Source organism: Globicephala melas, chromosome 17, assembly GCF_963455315.2.
Source record: "Globicephala melas chromosome 17, mGloMel1.2, whole genome shotgun sequence".
NCBI classification, from domain to species: Eukaryota; Metazoa; Chordata; class Mammalia; order Artiodactyla; family Delphinidae; genus Globicephala; species Globicephala melas.
Window position 1 is genome coordinate 41,335,437 of NC_083330.1, and position 18,388 is coordinate 41,353,824.

General features: G+C 44.5%; 1 long non-coding RNA gene across 2 annotated transcripts in view; it reads right to left on the reverse strand.

The window, feature by feature from the left end:
- Window positions 1-18,388, reverse strand: part of LOC115856575 (uncharacterized) — a 367,268-nt gene that overhangs the window by 230,202 nt on the left and 118,678 nt on the right. For both annotated transcript variants that reach the window (XR_009559664.1, XR_009559663.1), the window contains exon 3: window positions 3,817-3,894. This is a non-coding gene — a long non-coding RNA (uncharacterized lncRNA). The remainder of the gene's footprint in view (window positions 1-3,816; window positions 3,895-18,388) is intronic.

Below are 18,388 nucleotides of genomic sequence, written 5' to 3' on the forward strand. Positions count from 1 at the left end.
GACAGGAGAGCACCCTCAGAAGGCTCATGGAAGTGGCTAATTACATTAGCAATTCAGAACAATTTCGATCTTTTAATGATCAAAAGTGTACCAGAAAACAGCCACTGACATGTGGGAACGGTCCTGGTTCTGTCAGCCAGGCCTTGGTGTTGCTAGGAGCTGGCGCTGACATGTACAGCCAGACCTTGTTGAATATGAGCGATTTCACAGAACACCAATGACTGTGATGGATCCAAGGAAAAACAAGACCACTCCACACAAAAATATGAACATCATCCAGAGTGCAAAAATGGGGCTGCCCTGGTGGCGCAGTGGTTGAGAGTCCGCCTGCCAATGCAGGGGACGCAGGTTCATGCCCGGGTCCGGGAAGATCCCACATGCCACGGAGCGGCTGGGCCCGGGAGCCATGGCCGCTGAGCCTGCGCGTCCGGAGCCTGTGCTCCGCAACGGAAGAGGCCACGGCAGGGAGAGGCCCGCGTACCGCATAAACAAACAAACAAACAAACAAAGTGCAAAAATGACCACACGTCCTCCTATCCTGCTAATGAGTGACCCCTCTTCTTTACCAATTACAGTTCCAGCCTTGATTCACTCATCCTGCCTTCTACGGTCGGGTTAAGATACCCAATGATAGAATTACCCCCACTCTTGGAACGCATCCTATCCTAATTTCTTCACCCCTCCCTCAAATCATCAAGCACAAGCCCAAATCCTATAGTAGGTTCTTTCCAACACCCTTTAACTGAGTCTCCCCAAGTTCCCCATGGTGTGTGTCTCCCCCGTTACAACAAGCAACAAACCCAACTTGTTCAACCACAGGTGTGCTCCTGGTGGGCTTTGGCTGAAGGTCACTGACGAGGTGCATTTTTGTCCTGCCAAAGCCTTGAGACCACTTTTTTTCTTTTTAAAGAAGATGTTGGGGGTAGGAGTTTATTAATTTATTTTATTTATTTTTGCTGTGTTGGGTCTTCATTTCTGTGCGAGGTCTTTCTCTAGTTGTGGCAAGCGGGGGCCACTCTTCATTGCGGTGCGCGGGCCTCTCACTGTCGCGGCCTCTCTTGTTGCGGAGCACAGGCTCCAGACGCGCAGGCTCAGTAGTTGTGGCTCACGAGCCCAGTTGCTCCACGGCATGTGGGATCCTCCCAGACCAGGGCTCGAAGCCGTGTCCCCTGCATTAGCAGGCAGATTCTCAACCACTGCGCCAGCAGGGAAGACCCTTGAGACCACTTTGAGGAGAGGATTCTGACAAGGAGGACCTGAGCCCTCACCTCAGTGAAGGGCGCCAGTTAAGTTCCCTGTGAGGCACAGACAGGGGTCCTGCTCTTCACCCTGTCCCCCTTCCCACTGGTAATTCTGGAAAGCTCCCAAGAGAAGAGCATGACAGAGAGGGAAGTCTTCCAGATCTAGCAGGGGAGATCCTCACCTCTTGGCTGGGGAGTCCTGCTGTAAGGCGAGGGGGAGGAAAGGGCAGAGTTTGGGACAGATGAATCCTTTTGCCTCCTCGAGGGTGGAGGCAGCTCTCTACATTCTCAGAATAATTCCCAAGTGTCTATAGTACTGTTGTTTATTCCCCCACCACAGACCACTTCCACTCCAGAGCCGACCTTACTTCCTCCCCATGACTAGGGTTTCTAGTTTGGTCCAGGAGCTCCAGCAGGCATTATTTTCCCTTTCATCATGGCTTTCAACTAACACACAGGAAGGAGCTTAGAGCCAACAGAAAACTTAACGCATCAATGCCGATGTCAGGAGATAGGACCAAGCCTGCCTCTTAGAACGCAACTTAAGCTGAAGGTAAGCACTAGATTCCAGGAACCTGAGTGGCCACACAGTATGCCCAAGTTCATGTAAAAATGAGTCTTGTTATAAAGCAGTTCCTCCCTGCCTTCAGACACTTGAGTGAAATATGCTTCAGAAGGACTCATAATCGCTAGACACCAAATGAGCCACCAACCCAGGATTGCCCCTAAATTATTCAAGATGTTGGAAAAATACATACACAAAACAGATCAATCAAAGAAATCAAATACATGCCCTGCAGTTCTGAGACGATTAGGTGGAAACATTCTGCAATTACACACAAACAATTATTTCCCCCACTGAGTGGTATCAGAAAACTTGGAAAAATTAAATGCGGTATCATATCACCAACCCACAGAGTAGAAGGCGTCATCCTGAGCACTGGATATCAGTAAACAGAATTACAAAGCCTAATAGGATCACAGAACAAAACCTGAGGGAATCACCATCTTTCAAACAAGACCGTGATTATCTCCCTGTGTGAGCTTATGGGGGGCGGGGGAGGCAGGGGCGCTGTTCCTGATTCAAAGTTCTCAAGGTCACAGGAGGAGCACCTGGGGATGCCAGAGCCGATGGGCCGCTCTGCATCCCACCAGCACCCAGCACCCCAGCTGCCCACTTTGGGGCAGTTTAGTCTGACAGAACAAAGCAGCTGGAAGATGTTGGAGCAGAGAAAATCATGGCATGCCGAGGAGGCATTCTCCCTGAGCTCATTAAAAAGATATATTAATTGGGATAACTAAGCTGCTATAACAAATAAATCCCAAATTTCCGGGGACTTCACAGAATAAAAATTTCTTTCTCTCTTAAGTACCATTCCAATGTGGGTGTCCTGGCCAGCGGACAGCTTTCTTCCTTACGCCGATCAGGGCCCACCAGCCCTCCAGAGCAGCAGCTCTCTGCCTTGGTCATCCTCTAGAACATCTGGGGAGCTTAAAACTCTTGCTGCCCCCCAGAGTTGTGTGTGGGGTTTTGGTTTCCCCAAAATACAGTCTCAGTGATCAAATCACATTCCGTGAACGGGTATGCAATGGAAAGCACAAACCCTGGAGGCAGCCTCATCTCCCCAACTCATCTGAGGGCCCTGAAGAATCAAGGCCATAGTATATGACTATCTGTGACCATTTCCTCTCCCCATCCAGTCACCAGCATTGTCTGGGGGGTGGGAGTAGCAGGTACTTCGAATCCACTAGCACAGCCCACACTGAGAGTGAAGGTATGAAAAGGTAACTAATCAAATGGAGAACTTTAGCAGCCAAGGAGAGTGCTTGGTGGAGCCCCATTGGCTGGGAACCAGAGTGGCCTCTGTATTTAAAGTAAAAGAGGAGCCCATTTTCTGCTTGGCTCCAATCTGGAAGTTACTCTTTTTACCAAATTAAGCCACAGGGGAAGCCCCTTCACCATGTCACAGTGTAGAGGCAGTGGGGCAAGCCCAGCTCCTCAGGGGCAAGTCCCAGTGCTTTGGGAAAAGACAGCCTGTGACACCTGGGATCAGCAGGAAGTCAGTGTTTTTGCTGAGCTTGGTGAGGGACGTGAGCCTCCTTTAAACACCATCAATGGAGACTCAGGCTGAAAATACACTGGGAGCAATGGCAGAGCAAGACTGAGAATTCTCTCCTAAGGGCCAGAAACAAGCAATCAATAGTCCCACAGACTGGTCTGGGACAAGAGCAGCGAGGCCACATGACAAAGGGTCAACAGGGTCAGGGTGTGTAAGAAAGATGCCTGCAGGCGACCAGGGCTGAGCTGGTCCCTTGGCCACACTTGGTTGAGGATCTTACCAGGAGGTTGGGAAATGGAAATGAATCCCTCAACACCACTGGATGGTATTCATGATTGTTGCAAATGGCCAGCTTGGGTTACCCCTAAAGTAATCTACACGTGCTCTGATTCCACAGTGAGAGTTCTGTCATTCCCAGCATACCCCATTTGTCATCTTTTATGGTACAGCATAATACCCCTCCCAGCGTTAACTGTAAATAGATTCCCAGCCTGGATGTGCCCCGCTAGACTCACACAGTCAAGATCCCAGTGTCCAGAGTGACGCAACCAGGCAAGCAGTTTACTCCACAGGGAACACAGCTGTCAGCGCATCTGAAAAGAAGAAAAAGAGAAAAGAAAAGAAATACAATGGAATACTACTCAGCCATGAAAAAGAATGAAATAATGCCATTTGCAGCAATGTGGTTGGACCTAGAGATTATCATACTAAGTGAAGTAAGTCAGAGACAAATATCATATGATATCTCTTATATATGGAATCTAAGAAAATGATACAAGTGAACTTATTTACAAAACAGAAATAGACTCGCAGGCATAGAAAACAAACTTATGGTTACCAAAGGGGAAAGTGGCTGGGGAAAAGGATAAGTTCGGGATTTGGGATTAACTGATACATACTACTATGTATAAAAGAGGTAAACAACAAAGACCTACTGTATAGCACAGGAAGCTATATTCAATATCTTGTACTAACCTATAATTGAAAAGAACCTGAAAAAGTATATATTTGAATCATTTTGCTGTACATCTGGAACTAGCACAACATTGTAAATCAACTATACTTCAATTTAAAAAATTAAAATTTAAAAAAAAAGGAAAAAAGGAAAGGAAGGAGAGGATGGGAGGAAAGGAAGGAAAAAATCTCTCAGTTCTGGGAGGGCATATAGCATACCCTAAATAATAGAAACTCAGGCATGAAGAAAATATAGAATCTAGTACGGGCTCTGGCAAAAACTAATTTCTGTGACCTTGGACATGTCCCTTACCATCTCTGGGCTTCAGTGTCCTGTAAAGAGAGAGAGTTGGACTAGAAGTTGTAAGGCCTCTTCCAGCTCTGTGATACTTCCATTCAATGGTGAAGATGATTATGGAAAATTGAATTTACCTAACGTCAAGTCTTATACAAGAGAACTTTATGTACATCTCTAGTCATTTCTAAATGACATGTGAAAGAACTCAGTTTAGAAATGATGCAGGCCTCTGCTTTCTCTCCTCCCTTTCAGCTCCTGTTACCCTTGGTCATTACTGCTGCTCATGAAGATTGCCATTAGATGAAAAGCAGGAGAAAAGAAAATGAACTACAATTCCATCATTTGGTTTTCCTTACTTAGTAAAGAGCAAATTTCAAGCAACAACATGCAGATAAGTACAGGTGGGAACTCTGTACATCAAAGAGGAAAAGCAGAAGGAGGAAGGAAATGTAAGTGTTGCTTTACACAGCCACGATGGGCTTCTCTGTCCCAGGCATGCAAGGAGAGCCAACACATACGGCCATCTTTCCTCACCCTCTGCTGAGGAGACCCAAAGAGCATGTGTGAGCATTAAATTGGATGATTTGTCATGATAGCTCAGATCTGGAGTGTGTTTTCCCATTAAAGCTCTGGTCTTCTCCTTCTTACAAATGTGTGCTTTCATGCTCTTTGGGCTGTTTCACATTGCATATAAAAAGGCAGCAGTAATTGTATGAATCTGCCCATCTCACATGTACCATGCTCAGTTGGTCAGCGTAGCCTTGGTGATGAGGTCATCTTCCAGGACTTTTATATTCAGGAGGTGTTGGGGCAGCCGTTCTTCCCTAGATATATTCATGCTCAGCACTGTAAACTGAAATATGGCCACAGCTACAAAAGAAGAGTATGAAACAGAGATCTATTGTGTCTCAAAAGTCAAGCCGCTACTTGGTCATTGGATAAATGAGGATAAGATAAGTTACCCTTACAAATAACTGCAAAGATTTAGGAGCCTGAAGATCAAGAAGTGAATTTCTTTCTCCTGTAAGAGTCCAGGTGCCCAGGCTGACAAATGCTCTGCCATCTTCAGAAGGCAGCTGCTGAGGTCTCCCTGGGAACTGCCCTCCCAGTTCACCAGGAGGGGAAAGGAGCATGAAGGACCCACAAGGGCTGGGCCTGACAGCTGTATCCACTACTTCCACTCACACCCCACTGGAGAGGACTTGGACACATTGTCACACCTAAATGCACAGAAGGCAGGGAAATGTAGTCTCACTGTGTGGCCAGAAATGGGGTGATGAATTTGCATAAACAGCTAGTGGTCTCTTCCACTTTTTACTTGCAGGTTGCAATTCATTCGTGCATCATAAAAATCAATTTAGAAAGTGCAAATTAGCATTTTTTTTAAATGGGATGGAAGAGAGGAGAAGGGAAAGAAAGCATAGGGAAGGGAAGGGGAGGGGAGGAGGGGAGAGGAGAGGTCAGAGACTAGTGCATGTAGGAAGGTTAAGTAGTGTTTAATGAAATTTGTATCAGTTGTATGTGTGTTAATAAGATATGTCACATGAATTTCTTACTGTGGGTCACAGTCAGAAAGATTTGAAAGCCCCTGGCTTAGCCACACCTTCTTTTTTTTTTTTTCTGCGGTACGTGGGCCTCTCACTGTTGTGCTCCGGACGCACAGGCTCAGAGGCCATGGCTCATGGGCCCAGCCGCTCCACGGCATGTGGGATCTTCCCGGACCGGGGCATGAACCCGTGTCCCCTGCATCAGCAGGCAGACTCTCAACCACTGCGCCACCAGGGAAGCCCAAGTTTTTTTGTTTTTTTTTTTTTAGCCACACCTTCTTAAGTTTGTTGTTTAAAAATCTAGGAAGATGAGTTTTTTTCAACCCACAGATATCTCTTATTGTAACATCACACTAACACCATTAGTTATTCACTGTAGAGTAGAAACTGGTCTTGGACACCACAGAATGGTGGGAATGTGTCCATTTATTCATAACAACACAGAACTAGATTTCCAGTTAGAAAGCCTGAATTCAGATCCCCACTGCTAGTCCCCATTGTTCATTCATTCATTCACACCACAAACATATACTGAGCACCCATTATGTGCCAGTCACAGCGCTACTGCGGAAGATAAAGCATTAAGCAAATAATCACGGCCCCTGCCCACACTTTGAGTTAGAGACAAATAATAAACAAGAAAACAAAACTGATAGCTACAGAATGTGAGTGGCATGTTCTGTTAACCTCTTAGTGCTTCCATTTCCTGATTTATAAATAAGTATCATATATCAATACCTCAAAGGTACATGATGGTACTTTGTAAGTGTGTATACTTAGGTAAGGAATTACTTTATTCAGTGATGATTTGCTGAATGCTGATCCCATACTCAAGAGTGTAATAGGACCATGGAGTTTAGCTATTAGCAAATCAAACAACCTCTTTATAAAGTGGCCTCATCTAGTGTTACAGGTTGAATCATGTCTCCTAAAAAAAAGATATTTTGGAGTCTTAACCCCCAGGACCTCAAAATGTGACCTTATTTAGAAATAGAGTCTTTGCAGATGTAGTCAAGTTAAAATAAGGTCATTAGGGTAGGCCCCGGTCCCACATGACTTGTGTTCTTATAAAAAAGGAAAGACTGGACACACACACACAGGGAGAACGCCATGTGAAAATGAAGGCAGAGGTCAGGAGGATGCATCTACAAACCAAGGAACACCAAAGACTGGCAGCAAGTCGCCAGACGCTGGGAGAGGCATAGAGCAGACTCTCCCTCACCGTCCTCAGAAGGAACCAACCCTGCCCACACCCTGCTCTAGGACTCCTGGCCTCCAGAACTGTCAGAGAACCAATGTCTGTTGGTTAAGGCACCCAGTTTGTGGTACTTTGTCAGAGCGGCCCTAGGAAACAAACACACCTGGAAACCGAGACCCAGGGCAGCAACTCCAAGAGTCCAGACAGTTCTGTACCTGGACTTCAGGTCATTTCCTGATGGACGATTCTAGGGCTCAAGGCTACCTGCTGAGTGGAAAAAGCAAAAATTAGGGCCATTTGCCTAATTTTCTTTTTCCCTTTAGCACTTTCTGGAATAGAGTTGTCATAAAATGGATATAATGCCATTATTAACATCATTAGCAACAATTCACGTATACAAATCTTAGTGAGAATTAGATTTTAATGTTTCCTTACACCAAATGCTAGAGCCAGCTGCACCCAGCTAACTCGTGGGAACAAAACTGGTTAAGCCGATGCATGATTTATTTTTACTCCTCTAGAAAGTTGACACTTTATTCATTAAACTACCCCCTTTAACACATTTCTAAATCATTGCTTTCCACTCTGATTGTCTAGTTCTCATTTCTGAATTTCAGCTGGAGTGGCTTTGATGATGAATTCTGTTTTTTACCTGACAAGGGAAGTTAAAACCGCCCCCTCCTGAACATTTAAAAGGGAAATTCAGGCCCTTTTTTGTCAGGCTGTTTATCATACCTTGCAAATACTCAAATCCATTTCCTCTGGAAAAGGTTTGTCTTTCTATGACAGGCATATAAAAAGGTTTTATTACAGTACTCTATTCATTGGCGCGGCTCTGCCTGAAGATAAAAAGGAATTCATTTTCTGGATTTTCCTTGAATGTCAGCTCTACAGTTTCCTTCTATTATCAGAGTTCTTAACCCAAGAAGAATGGAGGGGGAGGAGAATTCAAGTGAATATACAATATCAAGCTCCATTATTGACTAACATGAATATCAAAAATCCCCAAATAAAATATGAATTTAAATGAAAGCAGTAAAGACCAAAAAAAAAAATCTCTATAGGGATTTAATGGCAAGCAATCATTGGATTTACTTGAAACACGCTACGCTGCATGCCTCCCCAAATCTGGAAAATCGCTTCAGCATCAGCTCTTAGGTACAGCCTGATCTGTCAGTTATGGTATAGAGCAGTGCCGCTCAGGCTTTAATGTGTTTGTAAACCACCACGGGGTCTGGTTAAAATGCAGATTTAGGGCTTCCCTGGTGGCGCAGTGGTTGAGAGTCCGCCTGCTGATGCAGGGCACACAGGTTCGTGCCCCAGTCCGGAAAGATGCCGCGGAGCGGCTGGGCCCGTGAGCCATGGCCGCTGAGCCTGCGCGTCCGGAGCCTGTGCTCCGCAACGGGAGGGGCCGCAGCAGTGAGAGGCCCGCGTACCGCAAAAAAAAAAAAAAAAAAAAATGCAGATTTATATTCAGTAGGTCTAGCCTGGGGCCTGAGACTCTACATTTCTAACCAGCTCTGGGGTGATGCAGGACGTTGGCTTCACTCATCCTTGAGCTGAACCTGTCAGAATAACATAATTATGTCTCAAAATTACATAACAGGCTGGGGTCCCAATCTCATACTAATCTGCACCCACTCCTAGGATGCAGTGCTGTCTGGGCATGTCCAATGGGCTGGTGGAGAGTCCATGTCTGGTGCTGACACCAGCCAGCCCCAAGGACTCATGTCTGATGGCGTTGGAGAAAGCTGCAGACGGAAGCTGTGTGCAGGAGAGACCCGCGAGGCTTGGAGACGCCGCAGGGGAGAAGGGAAACATGCCACGGCGTAGAGCATAGCTTCACCTCTGCGTGGGGCTGCACTGGCTTCTGGGCAGGAAGACTGCGGGGGGGTCGGGCACCACACGCATCCTTAGGGTTTGCAGATTGGGAGGCATCAAGAGACTGCACCGTCGTGGCAATCATAAGAGAGTCCAAAATGGAAACGCTGCTCAGGAGCAGGTAACTTGGTGGCCGTTTGAATGGGGCTGGAGCTCATTCATTACACAGTGGGGGGCAGGAACAGGGGCACTTGAGTCCCTGAAATCCATGTAAACACAGGAGGCTTGAGGAGATTCGGGTTACACTTGCTTCTAGTGGTTGGGGGCTCGGGGCAATGAAGTATGGATGAATCACTGTCAGTCTATCGCTGTGCCCAGGAAAGCAACTCAAGCACAAACTGTAAGTCTTCAAATGATGAGACGTGTTTATACCTTTCAGCCACAGACATCTCTCATTTCATAAGCCAAGGAGATGACCAAACCCCATGTCATATAAATTAAGTACTGTGTAGGGATGAAAGAGATCGGGGAGAAGGGGAAGGAACCACCAGTTTAATTTCTATAACATCAAATCTGGGAGCACTGTAAGTTCAAGTGAAGTCCAATAAAGGATAAATGATCAAAATCAGCCTTCAGCCGACCTTGCTAAACCCAGACACATTCAGTAACTTCTGTCCCTGAGCCTGGCCACGTGGACTGTGAGCATCTTTGTCATCTTGAAATTCTGTTTTCAGTGACTTTTACATGCCACTGGTGGCTGGTTCTCTCTTCTGGCCTGAAGAAATGGATAATAATTTTGGTAACAGGAACCAAGTGATATAGAAGAACCTGAAATTCCTTCTTTCCATTTCTTGTTTATTTATTACGACAGTCTGACGAACAAACCAAAGACACTGTCTGTCCTTCCGCCTTTCCCCACCAGCAGCACCAGAGGGCTTTCCACTCCACTCCGAGCAGTGAGATGCTCAGAGCAGTGAGAGGCAGGGTGGTGCTGGAATGCACTGCAGTGGGAAGAAGACCAGCAACCTCAGTGCCACCTCTGGGTAGCACCAGTCAGTGAGAGAAACCCCACAGTTTTGCACGGTCTGAGCATACTCATAACCAGTCATGTGAGGCTCCTAGGATAACCTTGATGCAAACTGGTATATGTCCCTTGCTAGTGCTCTTAGTCACTCTGATGGTCAGTTGCAGCAGCTCAAGCCCAGCTGATGCTCTATCCCCTCCCCCACCCCCCAGTTCCATTATACTAATTATGTGACCTATGCCTCAGTTTCCTTTTCTGTGAAATAGGAATCCAACAGGACAAACCTCGGAGTATTGTTAAGAAAATAAGTGAATAATGCATGGAGAGACTTAGTGCACTGTCTGGCAAACAGCAAGTGCTCCATAAATGCTGCTGCAGCTTTTGCCCCGCCTTCTACTGCCAGGAAACAGGGGAGCATAGTGGTTAGAAGCATAGGCTGAGGAGTAAGACTGCCTGGGTGTGCAATCCCATCTGCACTGCTAACCACTGGCAAGTCAACTGTTCTCTGCCTCAGTTTCCTCTCTTAAAACATGAGGATGCTTATAACAGTGACTACCTCACAGCGCTGTGGGATAATCCGTGGAAAACACTTAGCACACAGAACCTGACATACAGTAAGTACTTCAGTACACTTATGTGCACTTCTATTGCTCTGTTATTACTCTGACCTGACACCGTTAAAGAGAAAGCAGCTTCCACTTGAGCTCTGTGCAGAATGTCACAAACCAACACCCTGGTACAGGTCACTCACATGCTGGCATCATTTCCCTATTCACACTGTTCTGAATGATGCTACTTATTCGTCCCAATCTCAGCAGAGAAAAAACGGAAAGTCGCTTTCTCCAGTTACACTTTAGCTCATGCTCTTCCCCAGACAGAGAGCTGAGTCAAGGGAGGAGAAGTAATTTTCTGAAGCCTTGACGAAATCTTTATTTAAACCTTATAAACACTGCAAAACATTGTTGAGGATTTGGATTTTCCCCACCTGCCAGCTCCTCACAGCTTGTCCAAGGAAGAAAGACATAAACTTAGGTAAATAAAGGAATTTTAATAAAAAGACTCTGCCTCTTTTGCTTTTTGGCATCAATAAAATTATTTTCCAGAATCCTCTAACAGATTGTAAATAAGTCTTTTTTGAGAATCCCTTTCATTTGGACCTGCCTTCTCCCTGAAGCCTAATGGAAGTTGGGTGGGGCCGGGGGAGGGGGTCCCTAAAGCTAGAAATCCTTCAAGAAAAGATTCATGGCTTCACAGGCCATTAACACAAAGCCTCAGATCTCATCCCAGAAGCCTGCTCCATGACAAGTTTCCAGCAATTACAAAAACCAGTAAATTTTAGAAATGGTAGAAAAAGACCAAATGTATAGCTGGCAGTCAAGGCGGGCTCTAGGCATGCTTGTCTCTGAGACCCTGAGTCATGTACCACAATGCTCATTGCAGCTCTATTTACAAAAGCCAGGACATGGAAGCAATCTAAGTGTCCATCGACAGATGAATGGATAAAGAAGATGTGGCACATATATGCAATGGGATGTTACTCATCCATAAAAAGGAATGAAGTTGAGTTATTTGTAGTGAGGTGGATGGACCCAGAGTCTGTCATACAGAGTGAAGTAAGTCAGAAAGAGAAAAACAAATACCGTATGCTAACGCACATATATGGAATCTAAAAAAAAACGGTATTGATGAACCTAATGGCAGGGCAGGAATAAAGACGCATCCATAGAGAATGGACCTGAGGACAGCGGAGGGAAGGGTAAGCTGGGACGAAGTGAGAGAGTAGCATTGACATATATACACTACCAAATGTGGCTAGTGGGAAGCTGCTGCATAGCACAGGGAGATCAGCTCGGTGCTCTGTGACCACCTAGAGGGGTGGGATAGGGAGGGTGGGAGGGAGGCTTAAGAGGGAGCGGATATGGGGATATACGTATACATATAGCTGATTCACTTTGTGGTACAGCAGAAACTAACACAACATTGTAAAGCAATTATACTCCAATAAAGAAAAAAAACACTGAATTGTACACATTCAAATAGTGAACTGTATATTTATACAAATTTTATCTCAATAAAAAAATTGCAAACAAAAAAACTTACACATGCCAAGTCCTACGTCATCAGGTCTCTTCTATGGAAAATGACTCAGAACCTATCTTACACCAAGGCAGTAGAGGCGTTTGCTTATGTGATATGATTTAAAGCACACTGCCCCCACTATAAAATTTTCCCCCATACATCTCCCACAGTACCTGAAATACTGTCATTGGGGATTTTGCTGCTTTGGATTCAATCTTTACGGATTCCATAAGTCCTCTGTTGAATTGCAATAGCACCTTGCTTAGAATAACATATAAAGTTGTAACCAGGAATAGCAGGCTCAAAAAGAACAGACTAACAGACAAGGGAGTTGTAACAGAAAACTAAGAAGGGGGAAAATGGGTCTAGGGAATAAGGGATTATTTTCTTCAAAAAGAGCAGAGATAGTCCTTGGGTCAACAAGGGACGACATAGCGGCCCTGGGTTACAGGGAAAGGGCCAAAAAAGAAAGGAACATGAGAAGGGATCAGGAAGAAATCTCCCTCATTTCACAGTCCTGTTCAGCAACAATTTGGTGATGGATCACAAGTGAAAAACTGTTGGATAAACTACTTCTCAGTTTAGTGTGGTACCTGGCTACTGTGTCACCTCCCACTGTCTTGCCCCCATCTGCTTCCCCTTCTCTTGCTCCACCCAGTGACCTTCTCCCTAAAACCAACTGAAACGTGCACCTTCCTTTAAAAATGACATCAATATGGGAATCAGGTACTGCAGCAAGGGAGCAAGGGATACATTCTGGTAGGGAGATGGGGCCCTTTCAACGGGCCTCTCAAATCACTACATTGTTGTGACAGCTTGTTTCATTCTACACAAGACCAGGTTGGTTGGTTTTACTCTATGTGTGTCCTAGAGAGCCAAAGTAGAGTCCCTTCATTCATTTATCAAGTATGTATTGAGTACCACCATATACCAGGCACTGGAAGTCTTAGGAGTTCCCAAAAGAAAGCCATACTGCTGACTTCAAGGACCTCATGTGCTGGTAAACCAACTCTCCAAAATGTCATAGCCTTGATTTGGTAGCAGTTGCCAAAAGTCATGATGTAAATATTCCCACTGTGGCCAATATCAAGGCACCCACAGTTTAGCAGCAGGCTCACAACACTCCTGAACGTGTAACCGTCAGTTCCCCGCCTCCCCTCCCCGACCAGTTGATAGCTCAGGTACAACCACGGGCCCTCAGAGTTGAGTGAGGGAGACAAGAATATCAGGATACAGGGACAGGCACAGAGTGCCGTGGAACCACACAGGTAAGAGACAAGTTCTACCTGCAGAGGGTCAAAGAAAACACAGAAAAATCATAGTCTCCAGTAATTGAAGGAGCGAGTTTAATATTTCAATGCCCCACTAGACTGTAAGCTCGCTGAGACCAGAGTCTGTGCTTTCTTTCCTACCGTATCTGTCTTTTAATGTCTTTCAGTAGACTTTTCCATATATGGCATAGATCCATGTTATAGCTATTAAACTGAGATTTTGAAGGAGATGGAATTAATGTAAGTAGCTTGCCCCTTTTTCCCGATGGCTGTACAAGTGGTTTTCAGGTTTTACAAAAGGAAACCTTACCATTGCTAAGTGTACCCTGAAAACTCACTTTATTATTTTGACTTCAGTTTTAATTAACTGTGCATATGGCTGCCCACTCATTAGGGTCAGATGGCCCAGCTGGGGATGGATCTTCTTGGCATCTGGGCTGAGTTAGCATGTGCCTTTGAGATTTGAGTGTGTGACAAGAGGCCGTGAAGGAGAAATTCAGGAAAGGTTACAGACTCAGGTGCCAAAGCAACTGCACTGGCTCCTCCAAAGTGAGCCGAAAAGAAAAAGCAGCCATGGAGAAATGTCCCCAGAGCCACAAGTCAAATTCACCCTGCCGTAGAGGTTGACTGAGGACCAATCAAGGCCACGGAGGGCTGGACAGGGGCTAAAGGGTCTGAAGGTTTTAAGACTTGGCAACTTCCAAATAAGAATTCACTGACATGCCACTAAATCCAAAAGCAGAGAATGCCCAGGGGCCCAGAAAACACCACTCCACAGAGATGCACGTCACACAGACGATCCCTTCTGTTGGTGCTATTGCTACAGCTCATATTTTAATGCAAAGCCCCAAAAACACTTAGTGGAAAACAGGCTTATAACCCTGGCAGACCACACGGCTTTCTGCCTTCCAGAAAGAGCCTTCCTTTCCGGAAAGTGTATGTTTCCATGTACTTATTTAAAATCATATAGTGGAGTTGTATCTATCAATGTCAAAACAACTGCCCTGTTTATATTAGTTGGGGGAAAAAATCCATTAATCCATTATTGACATTGTGTAGACAAACTGTTGATTCACTAAATTTCCAGCTGGCTGCTAAAGTACCTGGAATGAAAACACCACTCCAGAACATACGTAAGAAATGCGAAACAAGAAAATACTTAAGTAACTAGCAAAAGCGTCTATCATCCTGAAACATCAATTATAAAAGGCCAATTACTCTCAAGTTTTCTTTGATTCCTTTATGGAAATGAATAGTCCTTCATCGGGACTTTCCGGGCAGTCCAGTGGTTAAGACCCCGCGCCACTGCATGGGGCATGGGTTCAATCCCTGGTTGGGAAGCTAAGATCCCCCATACCGTGCATCCTGCATGCCGCGCGGCTTGGCCAAAAACTAATAATAATTCTTCACCAGTAGCTACCAACTTCAGCCCTTCCCCTTTCAATAAAAATCTTTGTGTGAACTCTCTTTAATTCCAGTTTTCTACAGCACAAGTACATCATCAGATTGCTCCAGGAGCCCTGCAGACATTTGCTCACTAGATGAAGCACAGTGGTAACTAATATCTCATATACTACATGTTAGAGCATAAAAAGTTACTAGTCTGGAGATTCAGTAAAACACCAAATATTTTCCTGAAATCATTAGAATTTACAAAGCAACAATATTAATACAGAGTATGTACTGAATCATATACATTACTTGCATTCTAGCTACTTCAAAAAGTATATGATGAGAAAACCATAATTCAAAAAGAGTCATGTACCACAACGTTCATTGCAGCTCTATTTACAGTAGCCAGGACATGGAAGCAACCTAAGTGGCCATCAATAGATGAATGGATAAAGAAGATGTGGCACATATATACAATGGAATATTACTCAGCCATAAAAAGAAACGAAACTGAGTTATTTGTAGTGAGATGGTTGGACCTGGAGTCTGTCATACAGAGTGAAGTAAGTCAGAAAGAGAAAAACAAATACCATACGCTAACACATATATATGGAATCTAAAAAAAAAAAAAAATGGTTCTCAAGAACCTAATGGCAGGACAGGAATAAAGATGCGGATGTAGAGAATGGACTTGAGAACACAGGGAGAGGGAAGGATAAGCTGGGAAGAAGTGAGAGAGTGGCATGGACATATATACACTACCAAATGTCAAATAGATAGCTAGTGGGAAGCAGCCGCATAGCACAGGGAGATCAGCTCGGTGCTTTGTGACCACCTAGAGGGGTGGGATAGGGAGGGAGGGAGGGAGACACAAGTGGGAGGGGATATGGGGATATATGGATACATATAGCTGATTCACTTTGTTATACAGCAGAAACCAACACAACAATGTAAAGCAATTATACTCCAATAAAGATGTTTTTTAAAAAAAGTGTTTGAAGTGGTTTAGCCAACAGACATATATACTTTTCAATCATTAAAATAAGGATAAAATATAAACAGTATGTACTGTGAGGAGGAATATTATTATATGAAACCCAGACTAAGGAGAATTACTATAGCCGAGTCCTAAATTTTACTTTAGATTTTTCTAGAGGGAAATAGGAAATTCGGTGAATTATATAATCCTCACTCATTAAAATAGAAACAAAGTTTTTGTCCTTGGGACTAAAATCTAAGAGAAAATTATTGCATGAATCCATATATAAAGAACATTACAGAACAGTAATACGCAACTTTTAAAGCAATTTTAAAGATGCAAACATGTTCGTCATGTGATCATTTCTTATATTAAACCCCAAGGGCATAATATTAAGTCTATTTCTATGATAGCATTTCTGCAGAGAAGTAAACTAATGACATCCAGGTTTGTGATTTTCTGATGCTAGAATCTGATGTGGAGAACCTGGAAACTCTAGAATATTAGATGATTAGAAATTCTGTTAGATTACCTTCCTCAAATACAAAATATCATGGCTGTGCTTTTGAGACTGAATTCTCTTAAGTGTATCTGTAGTTCTGTTGATGCCTGATGTGAGATCCATGTGCTTTCAATAACAGAAATGCAGGGAACAAGATGCCATTTGGTTACGAAAATCAAAGAGAAGCACAGAGGATCTCAGTCATGGTCCCTGCCTGTCCTGCCCACAGCCCTTGTGGACACATTTGCTGAAAGGGTCCTACCACGTGGACCTGGCCAAAGCTAACTAGACCGGGGCAGTCACTTGACTTAAAGTCCGATAAACCACAGGCCACTTAAAACTTATGACGTGGCTCAGTCATTGAAAACATAAACTTGTCCACTCTGATACTCTCCCTTCATCATTTAAGCTAAAATATAATACTGAGATTAGGGCAGTTAACTGTGGAAAGAGCAGTTGAAAGATCATGATAAAATAGAAGCCAGGATTCCTGTTGCTCCATGTGCAAAACAAAGAGAAAAAGCTACAAGAAGCAGAAGATATGAAGCGGAGACGTGCATGGAGATAAAAATGAGAAAACTGAGCAGAGAGAGGATCAAGGCACAGGCCTGCAGTGGGGCCGAAAGCACATCGGTGTCAAAGCTCTAGAATTCAGACCCTTCCGCCTGTCTGGAGTCTATGTGCCCTGCCCTTTCCTGTCTGGCTCTGCGGTTTTCCCTGGTTTCCTGTGTGCAGGTCCCCTTAAAATAAATGGTTCATTACCTGAGATAGTATTCTAAGTCACTCTTTCCACACCCAAAGAGGATAAATTAAAATATATTGCTCTAATATTCTGGAAATTCCTTTAGAAATAAAGAGGCATATGTTTGCATCCAAAAAATAAATAAATAAAATACATACGTGTATATATATATATATACACACACACACACATACATATATATATATATATATATATATATTGCTTTATCTATGGAAAGAAACTTTCACCTCTCCAGCAGATTGGTTGCCGGGGTTCACTGAGCCAGAGACAAACTGTCCTCAAGCAGCATCTTCTTAGTGGTCTGGACGAATTGAAATACAAAACAAACTTTGACATGAGAGAAAGAAATATTTAAGAACAAATACTACCAGTAATCTGCCACTGTGTGTGGGTGTGGGTGTGTGCGTGTTGGTGGGCAGGTGGTGGGGGAGGATGTTGGTACACTTCCCTTGAATATCTGATTTGAAGCGACACTGCTTCCTGACCAGGGCCAGCTGGCATGGTTAGGGGCAGGTAGGTTAGTCCTAATAATCCAAGACGCTTGTAATACAGTCCATCTGAATATTGAAAAATGTCAACCCAAAACATCAATTTTGATTTGGAAGAACTAATGGAAGAAAAAATATAATGAGGGATTAGTAACCAAGATGGCGGAGTAGAAGGTCCTGCTCTCACTCCCTCTTGTGAGAACACCAGAATCATAACCAGCTGCTGGACAATCATCGACAGGAAGACACTGGAACTCACCAGAAAAGATATCCCACATCCAAAGATAAAGGAGAAGCCACAATGAGACGGTAGGAGGGGTGCAATCACAGTAAAATCATATCCCGTAACTACTGGGTGGGTGACTCACAGACTGGAGAACACTTATACCACAGAAGTCCACCCACTGGAGTGAAGGTTCTGAGTCCCACTTCAGGCTCCCAACCTGGGGGTCTGGCAACGAGAGGAGGAATTCCTAGAGAATTAGACTTTGAAGGCTAGTGGGATCTGATTGCAGGACTTCAACAGGACTGGAAGAAACAGAGCCTCCATTCTTGGAGGGCACACACAAAGTAGTGTGCACATCGGGACCCAGGGGAAGAAACAGTGACCCCAGGGGAGACTGAACCAGACCTACATGCTAGTGTTGGAGGGTCTCCTGCAGAGGAGCGCAGTGGTTGTGGCTCACCGTGGGAACAAGGACACTGGCAGCAGAAGTTCTGGGAATTACTCCTTGGCGTGAGCCCTCCCAGAGTCCTCCATTAGCCTCACCA